Raw genomic sequence first — 10,505 nt, forward strand, 5'->3', positions numbered from 1 at the left:
CCGGAACCACACGACTGGACCTGAACCACACCGACTGGACCAGAACCACACAACTGGGCCGGAACCACACCGACTGGACTAGAACCACACCGAGTAGAACCACACGACTGGACCAGAACCACACTGACTGGACCATCTGCCTCCTCCAGCTCACAGAACCAGAACCGCCCAGCGGACTTTTTCTGGTTTCCAAATGAAAACAATCTTGTTATAGAAAATCAGAAACTAAACCATCATTCTGCATCAGGTCAAAGGTTAAAGGTCACGGCTGCTTGCCAGAGTTGAAGGAGAAAGCCTCTTCTCTCTAGAAGCAAGATGGCTGCCGGACTGAGGTGAGCAAAGCCGAGACGTCGTGACGACGTCCTCTGGGCCGAACACCAGGCACGGTGGTGGAGGCATCAGGATGTGGGCATAACCTCTCAGTCAGTGATTGGACGAGACCAGGGGTGTCCAAAGTTGCGGCCTGGGCTCCATTTTTGGCCCTCAGACTGATTCTTGCGGCCGCCAGCTGCAGATCAGGAAAGAATCAAACTTCAGACCTGGATTAGATTAGGGAGATTAGACCTTCCTAATCTAATCTGATGCAAATAAATTACTTTATTGATCCCAGAGGGAAACAAAATCGCCATGGAGACCAACGTAAACAATCCTGCATGATGAAAACAGAGGAACCGTTGTTCAGCACGAAGGTTTTTCATCTGCTAACCCGGTCCGCCGTTGATTCAGATTAAATTTTTTATTTGTAATCAAAGTAAAATCATCAGCAGAATTATTAGCAGAGTCCTTAAAGTCTTAAAACGACTTAAAAATTGGCCTTAAATACACCAATCACAGGAGTTAAACTTGGTCTGTAGCTAGCTGCTAATAACTCCATGCTAACTAGCTAGCTTATTTTGATTGTTGGTTTTGGTTCGGTTCTGTTCAGGCTGTAGAATCCAGCTGGATCCTCCAAACATCACCTGGATTTAGATGTTTCATTTCAGCTGAATTAAAAACGTCTTGAAACCTGCAGATGTTACAAAGTATTTAACTGCGTCTGACAGTTTTACTGACAAACCGACTGCTGCTTGGCTAAAAACGAGCAGAGACAAAACAAAAATGGCCGACTGGTTTTATTGATTTTATTTATTGGAACTGATTTTACAAACTTCTGAAGCTTCAAACTGCAGCAGAATCCATGAAGGATGTGAGATCCTGGTGAAGATCCAGGATGTAAGTACACCCTGCTGGATGACAGGGTGTACTTACATACATACTTACTTTTCCTCCCAGTTTCCAGATGATGGTTTAGTTTCTGATCTGCTGCGTCTCAATATGCATCATGTGCTGTTTATTGGACTCTGACGTCTTTCTGCCTTACAGGAACATCCATGATGATGTTTTGTTTGAACTGTGTGACGTTTAAATGATTAGTTTGGTTTTTATTTCATGTTTTTCGTTATAAATCTGTATTTTTATGCAAACAGACCTGAAAGGCCTGCAGTCCAGTCCAAGAAACAAACGTTACAAATCCTTCATTCTGAGGATTTCTGCCTTCGATTAGCTTGACCAAAGGCTCTGCCTCAGGCCCACAGCATGATGCTGCCTCTGCCAGCCACAGAGCCCGGTCGCTCCACTTCCTGTTGCTCCGTTTTTTCCTCAGGAGTTCTGATCCGACCGGATCCTCGGACAGTTTCATGATTTCCTCTACAGGAAGTAATCCGTCTGTCTTTGACCCGTTTGTTTCTGTCCAGAACTGAATCCAATAAAACCCGGTTTGGATCCGGATCAGAACCTCCAGCAGCTAGCTCCACCTTCGGGTCAGAACCTCCAGCAGCTAGCTCCACCTTCGGGTCAGAACCTCCAGCAGCTAGCTCCACCTTCACCATCAAACGCCTCCCAGTCCTGAACCTGCAGAAACCAACATAAATCTGATCTGACGCCTGGACGCAGAGCTGAGCACGCTAATGCTAATGCTAATGCGCTAATAGCAGAGCTAGTTTAATGTTTAGCACTTTAGCTAAGTTTCCTAACAATTAGAGCACTTAGCTTCATCTAAATACCTTGTTGGTGTAGCACTTTAGCTTTAGCTTCTGCTAAATACCATGTTGGTGTAGTGCGTTAGCGTAGCTAATGTTCATGATGAGTTATTTAGATTTAAGTGGCGGTGCCGACCACTGGCTTGTTGAGTTCAGGCTACTTTAGGTCAAAGGTCAGTGAGGATTAGGAAGCGGATCGATCGGTGGATCATCTGATCAGAATCTCCACTGATCCAATCTTTAGTTTTGGTTCCAGAACTGAGAAACTAAATGTTTGGTTCTGGTCAGAAACGTCTGATGGATCATATCTGATGAACCGGAACCAGAAACCATCAGGTCCAAACGGGATGGCTCCCAGTGAGGGGAACTGGAGCCAGACCCGGGTCGGATCCAGAACTCCTGTTGGATCCTGTGAACTCCTCAGGGGCTGAACCTTTAGGCCCAAAGCAGGTTCAGCTCCTGCAGATGTCCATCATGATAAAACCGTTTCTGGTGCCTGAGAGGCAGGAATGATGTGAACGGATGAAACATCGTTGCTTTGTACCGCCTGCAATAAAGAGAAATGAAAGTTAAAGAAAGAAAGAATCTGTTTTATTTCAGTTTCCTCGTCTGCTAACTGCTAACTGTTTTTCTCTAGTAAAGTTTCACAAAAGAGCAAAAAGCAGTTGGTAAAAATCTCATGTCAGACACAGTGGTTAGCACAGCTACCTAAAAAGCTAGCTTACTTAAAGTAATTCTCAAAATGTTCCTGTTCATGCTGTTTTGTTGAGAATATTTAAAATATTCAACCGGAAATACCTGGAGGCAAGGCTACGTGACATGCTAACGGCTAACATTAGCAAAGCTGCCAATCTTTAGCGAGAGCAGAGATGTTAGCTTGAACAGTGGAGCCATTTTGTTTCCACTGTTTATTAATGAATATTAAAATATCTCTGGTGTTTGAACCCATAATAAATATTTAGTTGGGATTTTTCTTTCCTCTCAGGTTTTTGACGTTTTGTTTTTAGAACCAATGATTTTTATTTTTTATTACCAGACTTTAAAACATCCGGTCATCTGGAGCTCATATTGAGATTTCAGTTATTTTAATTTGTTTTGTTTTTTCCGCAACTTTTCTACATTGACTTAGAATGTTAAATAAATAGTCTCTAATGACTAGAGTTGAATCTGGTTTGTGTTTTTCTACATGTGAGGTCAAAGCAGATAGATCTAGAAATGAAATCAGATAACTGCCTGGTTGTGCCTTTTAGAGTCAGACTTTGTGGAAGTGTTGTTCCCTCCACGACCACCAGAGGGAGCCAGAGAGCTAAATATGAACTACCAGAGTTAGAGGAAGAATAGAGTCCAGAGCATCAGATCAGAGCTGGTGGCTCATTCTGACTCTCAGTTCAGGTTTTTTATGTTACCTTCCAGGTTTGGAATTTTATTTCAGTGATTCCAGTTTATCATTTTTACTTTTTGTGTCATTTTTCTTTCTTTTTCTGGTTCAGTGTCTAATGTGCAGTTTTTGATTAATTTTAGATTCCTGTTCTGTGTTCTCGCTCGCCCCCTGTGCCATTTTCTCTCTCTCTCCTCACACCTGTGATCCGTTAGCCAATCAGCTGAAGGAGGGAGGAGCTTATTTTCCTCCTATCAGAGTTTATTCAACACCGATGGACACTGGAAACCATTTAAAATCAATCCTGGTGCAATCAGCTATTGGAAATAACTAACATTGGACCCATTTAACTCATCAAGGGTTAAAACGACTCGTAATGAGTTAAAGTCAACGCTGAAGCCTTTGACCCTGAAATTTTAACTCTTCAGTTTTTGTTGTGTTTCTCAGATCCAGTGAGGAAACGGATCGACTTTCCGTCAGACGAACAGCAGGCGACCCAGAACCGACCGGGCCGGAACCACCAGGATATGTAGCTGAAGCTAAAGCTAAAGCACAACACCAACTGGACATTTACCATAAGCTAACGCTAAAGTGCTATACCAGCATGCTAGATGGCATGTTTAGCTTATGCTAGATTCAGCCATCTTGTCCCTTATCGTATGTTAATGACACAATAAATTTTTTCAGAATTAATCTGAAAAAATTAATTTAGTGGAAGCTAAGTGCGCTACATATTTTCAAAGTTAGCAGGCATGCTTAATAGTGCTAAGCTAAATATTAGCTTGAGTGCTAGCGCATTACTGCATTGGGGTGTGAACTCCTGCTTCCTGCTGTCAGCCGGTTCCGGTTCTACAGAAATTATCGGGTCGGCTGGTTAGAAGGAGCAGAAAAATCGACATTAACTCGTGATTTAACAGCAGGGCTGATTACGTTCTCACATGGGACCAGTTTGGGTCAATTCTCACTTTGTGAATAAACCAGAACAAAAATAAAATATTTGAATCTGTCTCTGTTTAGCAGCTGATGAAGGCTCCTCCTCCTCATCCTCCTGTTCGGTCTTCCTGAGTCTGAAAATAAGCAGTGAGGTAAGAAACTCTGTGGTTCTTCACCAATAAAAGGCCGCGGGACGCAGACCGGGAGATGGAGGCTCTCAGCGGACCTGCGGAGGTCAGGGTGCACCGAGAGGAAGAGTCCCTCCTCATCCTCATCAACCACTGCCGGGAGATGAAGCAGCAGGAAGCCCGGCTGAGGCTCATCACGCTGCGCGGAGAGCCGCCGGCAGGGGGCGCCCTGCGGCGGCACGAACACCGGGAGGGTTTAAAACATTCAGGCTGGTTCTTCTGACACGTCCAGGTTCGGTTCGGTTTCTAAAACCACCAGAACCTGCTCAGTTCATCCGAACCGCCTCCGGTGTCCTGAGAGAGTTCGAGTCGGTACGAACCGAACCGGACCGAACTTCCTGCAGAGACAGACTAATAAATGAGAATAAATAAATCAGCTTCCGCCTGGAGGTCTGAGGAGCCCAGAATCCACTGCAGAACCGAACCGAACCGAACCTGGACCTGCTGTCTACATTTATGGTAAATATTTATACAATCACTTATTTTAAGTTACATATTTTTGTCATGATTTTGTAGAAATCAGTTTTCACTTTGACGTCAAATGTTTTTCTGACAAAAAAGCCAAATTTTATTGATCCTAATTTGATTAATTTGTAAAGGCAATAATGGTAAATTTAAATAAATTTAAGTAAACACTAAATGAAATAAGCAAGGTCAAGATTTATTGTAATTTACTGAAAATAATTTGCCTTTACAATTAAATGTGTTTTTATATATTTTATCTTCTAATAATTTCTGCAGCAATCTCAGATTTTTGTGAGCAGCCATGTTTGATTCAGAGAAAGGGTCTAGTCCAAGGCTGGGCAGTCCTGGTCCTGCAGCTCTTAGACGTCTCCCTGGTCCAGCACATCTGGATCCAGCAGCTGAATCTCCTCAGTGCATCAGGTTCTGCTAACAACCTCAGTATTTGACTCAGGTGTGTTGAAGTACATCTAAAAGTAGCAAGAGGCCCTCCAGTCCTGGAGTGACCACCCCTGGTCTAGTCAAATCCCTGAAGATACTTTTAACTTTTACCTCAGGAAACCTAATTTTTGCCATCAGGGTCAAAACTGTTTGTAATTGAAAGATGTTGGACAAACAGGAAACAATTATTTCTAAATACAAAGTCAAATATTTTTTATTTGTTCAATATTAAACTAGAAATACTCATTTACAAAAATAAAATAAGTCATTGCTTGGAGAAAAAGCTATTAAAAATCTCTGGGATGATGTTTTATTATAAGACAGTTTTCTGTTAGGATTTGTTTGTGTTGCAGTTACAATAAATTGGGAGTAAAAGTTTATTTTTGTGCTCTTATTTACAATATAATTAAGATTTAAAGAAGATTTAATTTATTCTGTTATGATAAAAATCACTGTGCGGGCCACAAATGGCCCCCAGACCGCAGCTTGGACATCCTGCTGCGACGCGTTCAATGACCACTCCAACAACGCGGCGTCTGTGACACACATGCTGTTTATTGAACATCGATACTGGAGAAATGAGACGCCAAAAAAAATCACATTTAACCAAAGAGTTAAAACACTGAAGCAACAAAACGACACTTTATTTACACACACACACTGCGCGTGGTCCAGTCAAAGCCCGCGCTCTGATTATGCTGAAAACACATCAACAGTTTCCCTCAGAATTCAGTTTCCTAAATCAGAGAATCTCAGAGATTTAATCCAGAAACCATTTGATCATGTGACACCCCGCCCCACACCGTTGTCATGGAAACGGTCACCGCCACAAAGCGACAGAAGCCGTGGCTGTTTCCTGTGGCTCTGCTGTTAGTTGCTGTGATTTCTGGCTCAGCTTCAGTTATCCTTCTGCATGTTACTCTACCAAAGGTTTTCCTTCCACTAAATTTTTCCATTAATATCCTGGAATGCAGCATTGGCTTCTTACATTTTGACGTTTCGTGTTTAAAAAGCAGAGTGAGAGTGGACGACAAATTAAATAATTGCAACAAACAATATTTTCATTTGGAAACCATTTCCTTGTAATATTTTGATAATGGATCATTTATTATACAATTTCATAAACTAATTTTGTAAAGAAAACTTCCACCAGAAGATATTTTAAATATTGAAAATAAAACCATAAATAAAATGGATTATGACGTTTCTGTAAACAGAATTTCCCTTAGAAAGTTTTAATCATAATGGAAATGATCAAACTCATTTTCATTTATTGGTTTATTAATTTTTATGCCAAATTTATCTGATCAGATGTTTTTTCACCTGAGATAAAATAAAGTTTATATTACAGAAAAAAGTATTTTATTGTCTGATATTAGACTCTAATCTCATAAACATCCAAACTATCAGAATGAAGATGCGAGTCTGTCCTGGTGTCATTTAATCTGGTTAATCCAGTAAAACCAGTTTAATCTCAGGATTTCTGTGGCTTTGATTTAAACCAGGTTCCTGGTTTCTCTCCACCCGGTTCTGTTCGGATCCGGTTCTGTCCCGTCTGGAGTTCCCTCAGGATTCCTGGGATATGAGTCAGGATTTCATTTCCGGCCGTTCAGGAGGAAGCAGAACTCTGAGGCCGAGTCAGCCGCTGTGACCTTTGACCTGCTTCAGGGACGACTGAACGCGGTGAGGAAACACAATGACAGGATTTCATCACCGATTCGTTTGTGTAACAAACTGAAGAGGAGCTGAAGATGACTCAGACTTTATGTGACATCACTGCTTGGACGCTGAGCGGGGAACATTTAAAGGGCCGGTGTCGCGTCAAAGCCACAGTTTTATCTTTACATCTTGTTATGACCTGCAGCGTCGCTTTGATTAGTTTGTTTCAGAAATCCTTTCATCTCCATTCAGCTGTTAAACACCTGGGTGAACCTAGCCCCGCCTCCGAGGCGCAGCTCCTCCCCCACAGCTCCTTCAGACTAGCCAGCATCAATTAGCAGCCAGCAGCTGGAACTGCATCAGGTTCTCAGAGCAGCGCTTGTAAAAACGTTAAAGGGTTAATAGAGCAGCCATGTTGGGATGACTTCCTGGAGGCGGAGCTTCAGAAAGAGCAGCAGCTTCTTAAAGACACAGAGACCAAATTTCAAGATGCTGAATTATAGTTTAATGTTTTCAGTCATATTTGATATGCAGCATGTTTATAACAACTGAGTCATGTAAAATACTTTAAACTTTATCCTGCCAACGGTTCACCAGCAACCTTTAACCTTTATTCTCATTATAATCGGCTGGATTTTAACTACAGAGAGTCTCTAGTTACACCTGCAGAAGGATCAGGATCTGTGTGAGCCGCTGCTCACCTGGCCTCTGCTCACCTGGCCTCTGCTCACCTGCCTGTTCAGCTCTAAGACGCCCGTTTAGCTTCTCGCCACCTCCCCATCCCAAACGGTAACGTATTCGTCCAGCTCTGGTTTGTGAAAGGACTAAAGTGGGATGGGGGGTCTGGGTTGGGGTCGGAGTCTGGGTCGGAGTCTGGATCTGGGTCGGGATCTGGGTCGGGGTCAGGGTCGGAGTCAGGGTCAGGGTCTGGGTCGGGGTCTGGGTCGGAGTCAGGGTCAGGGTCTGGGTCAGGGTTGGGGTCCGGGTCCGGGTCGGGGTTGGGGTCGGGGTCAGGGTCAGCCCACCCAACAGAGACATAGTGACGCTGCTCACGGCTAAAGAGACGTTCAGGGAATCAGACGATCTACATTTACCTGTGGAGTTGAAGGCGTCTGACTGAAGCAGATCTGGATCTTAGATCCTGCTGATCCTGTTGCACCAGAACCAGCAGAAAACAGGATTAAAGTCAGTCAGCTCCTTATTACCAGAACGAGGTGGATAACAGAAACCTTTAGGAAAATCACTGGATGGCCAAAGTTCCTGGATTTGGGGCCAATGAGGCGACTGGTAGAAACATGGTGGTCCCCATCGAACTAGAGAGACCTGGATGTTGGAGAGTTAACCAGGAGCAAACTGAGACGCAGCAGCAGCTGGAACGTTGCTATGTTTAGCATGAAGCTAATGGGCCAAATGACAGCTGAAGGTCGACCCCTGCTGGCCGGTCGCTGCATCATCCTGATGCTCAGCAGACAGAACTTTATTCTGGATCCGTCTGTCCAAACAAACCGGGCCTCTGGGACCAGAGGGAGCAAACAGACGTTGCCGAGACATGTTGAGGATCGAGTCTGACGAAAGCGACGCTGAGTCTGCATTCACCGCCGAAACTAAAGCCACTTCCTGCTTGTGGTTCTGTTTTCTAGGTTTTGGGCCGAAGCTGCTTCCTGTTTTCTCTTAACGAAAGTCTCACCAAGTTTCTCCATCTGCAGAATATTTCCACTGATCACAAAATCACTTCAGTTTAACGTCTCACAGCTGGGATTCACTGATTAGTGAAAAACAAAGTATCATGAAATGTACTTAATGCAACATTTGTACAAAATGTTAAATAATTTTACGTTAAGTTTGCAGATAAAAGCTGAATGTTTGTGAATGTTTGTGAGACTGAATCTGACCCCAGAAACCGCAGCGACAAATAAAAATGTTTCACCGACAGAAAATGAAACTCGTTTATGGAAAAACGAGGTCGGAGCCGATTCCTGGCTCTGTTCCTCTGCCTCATATTTCAGCTTCACATAAAAACAAACTTTTAAAAGTTTGAGTTTTTTACAGTTGCATTTTATTATTACTGTGAATACAGCTGCATATTTCTGATATGTTGTTCTAAACCTCAGCAGCACTGCAGAGCATCAGGGATCAAATAAAAACTATGAAATGACAGGAAGATGCATCCGACACCGCCGCTCTAAATAAATCTGATCCTCTGAGTCAGGGGAGCGTGACATCACTTCCTGTCAGTTCACAGCAAACAGCTGCTGAGGAACAGAAAGTTAATAAATAAATCTTTATTAGTTTTAAAAGTGGCTGTATTTAGATCCCACTCTGTGTTTCTCTGCTTTCATTTCCCTGATTCTGCGTTTTGTACTCGTGTGTTTAAATCTTTTACTGGGAGGATTTTCATGAATTACAGATAAACTGTAAATAAATCTTCAAATCAGCATATAATTTCATTAAACTGCATGAAATTTACTAGTATGAATGAAATCGTTGTGTTATATATTAAATTTGGTCTGAACTCTGAATCAGCGACTAATAAGATCTGACAGATAACGGGTCCTAGTCAAATCACAGTGTTTTCCTCTGAAGTCGTTTTTTAGCTCTGATTTGTGACTAAACAGCCATTATTTAGATTTCCCCTTTTTTAAAATAACATTTTTCCTGATAAATGAACTGATTCTAAATACATAAAAATGATTTTATATCCTTAAAGAAATTAAATCAGTGGAGATTTTCATTAGTTTTCTTAAAGTGTAATACATTAAGGATCTAAAGTAATCTGGCTTTAAATAAAACTAATGTAATTATTACTTATTAATTAAATAAGGACCAAAACTGAAGAAACTTTTTGTGACTGTAGAAACTGGTAGAAAATATTTGAGTTTTTGGTATAAAATAATCAAAACTGAAAAGGAAAATGGAAATATTTTTATCCTGATTAGTTTTGTTTGGAGGGAAGAAGCTGTGGTGCTGTTAGCCTCCTAGCTAAGCGGCTAACCGGATCGTTCCTCTGAGCCGCCATGATGAAAATAGTTTATCACCAACGAATGGCAACAGTTTGTGATCAACAAGCCACTAAATTAATTTATGTAAAGTATGTTTTCTATGGGTTTTTGTTTTTTAATTGAAACAGAAGAAAACACTCTTTAACCCGCAAGCTAAGCTAGCTGCTACTGCTAAAGCTGCTAGCAGCTAGCTTGGTCTCTGTTGACATGTTGTGCAAACACAAATATGCTACAATAATTAATTCAGTGAAAAAAACTGATACAAAACAGAAATATAAATAAGCGCAATACTAGCATCTTTAGCATTAGCTCCCTAGTTTAGCTTGTGATTCTTCATGTTTCTGTCTTCTGAACCAATCACCAGCTGCATTTCATTCAGATAAGAAGCTCAAACCTTCGAGAGACAGCAGGCGCAAATCGTGACACC

The 10,505-nt window shown here is 42.0% G+C and overlaps 2 protein-coding genes across 5 annotated transcripts in view; one reads left to right on the forward strand and one right to left on the reverse strand.

Annotated features, from left to right (window-relative positions):
- The window catches only part of pip5kl1 (phosphatidylinositol-4-phosphate 5-kinase-like 1), a 17,708-nt gene extending 15,121 nt beyond the window's left edge, over positions 1–2,587 (forward strand). Inside the window, exon 11 of the mRNA XM_015047772.1 lies at positions 1–2,587. The gene's annotated coding sequence lies outside the window, so the exon portion shown is untranslated.
- Positions 2,588–5,955: 3,368 nt separating this feature from the next.
- Positions 5,956–10,505, reverse strand: part of LOC106956742 (SH3 domain containing GRB2 like, endophilin B2) — a 20,643-nt gene continuing 16,093 nt past the window's right edge. For all 4 annotated transcript variants that reach the window (XM_015047762.1, XM_015047760.1, XM_015047759.1 and 1 more), the window contains one exon: positions 5,956–10,472. The gene's annotated coding sequence lies outside the window, so the exon portion shown is untranslated. The remainder of the gene's footprint in view (positions 10,473–10,505) is intronic.

This window comes from Poecilia latipinna, unplaced genomic scaffold (genome assembly GCF_001443285.1).
Source record: "Poecilia latipinna isolate Pla-1442-1.1 unplaced genomic scaffold, P_latipinna-1.0 Scaffold841, whole genome shotgun sequence".
Lineage (NCBI taxonomy): Eukaryota > Metazoa > Chordata > Actinopteri > Cyprinodontiformes > Poeciliidae > Poecilia > Poecilia latipinna.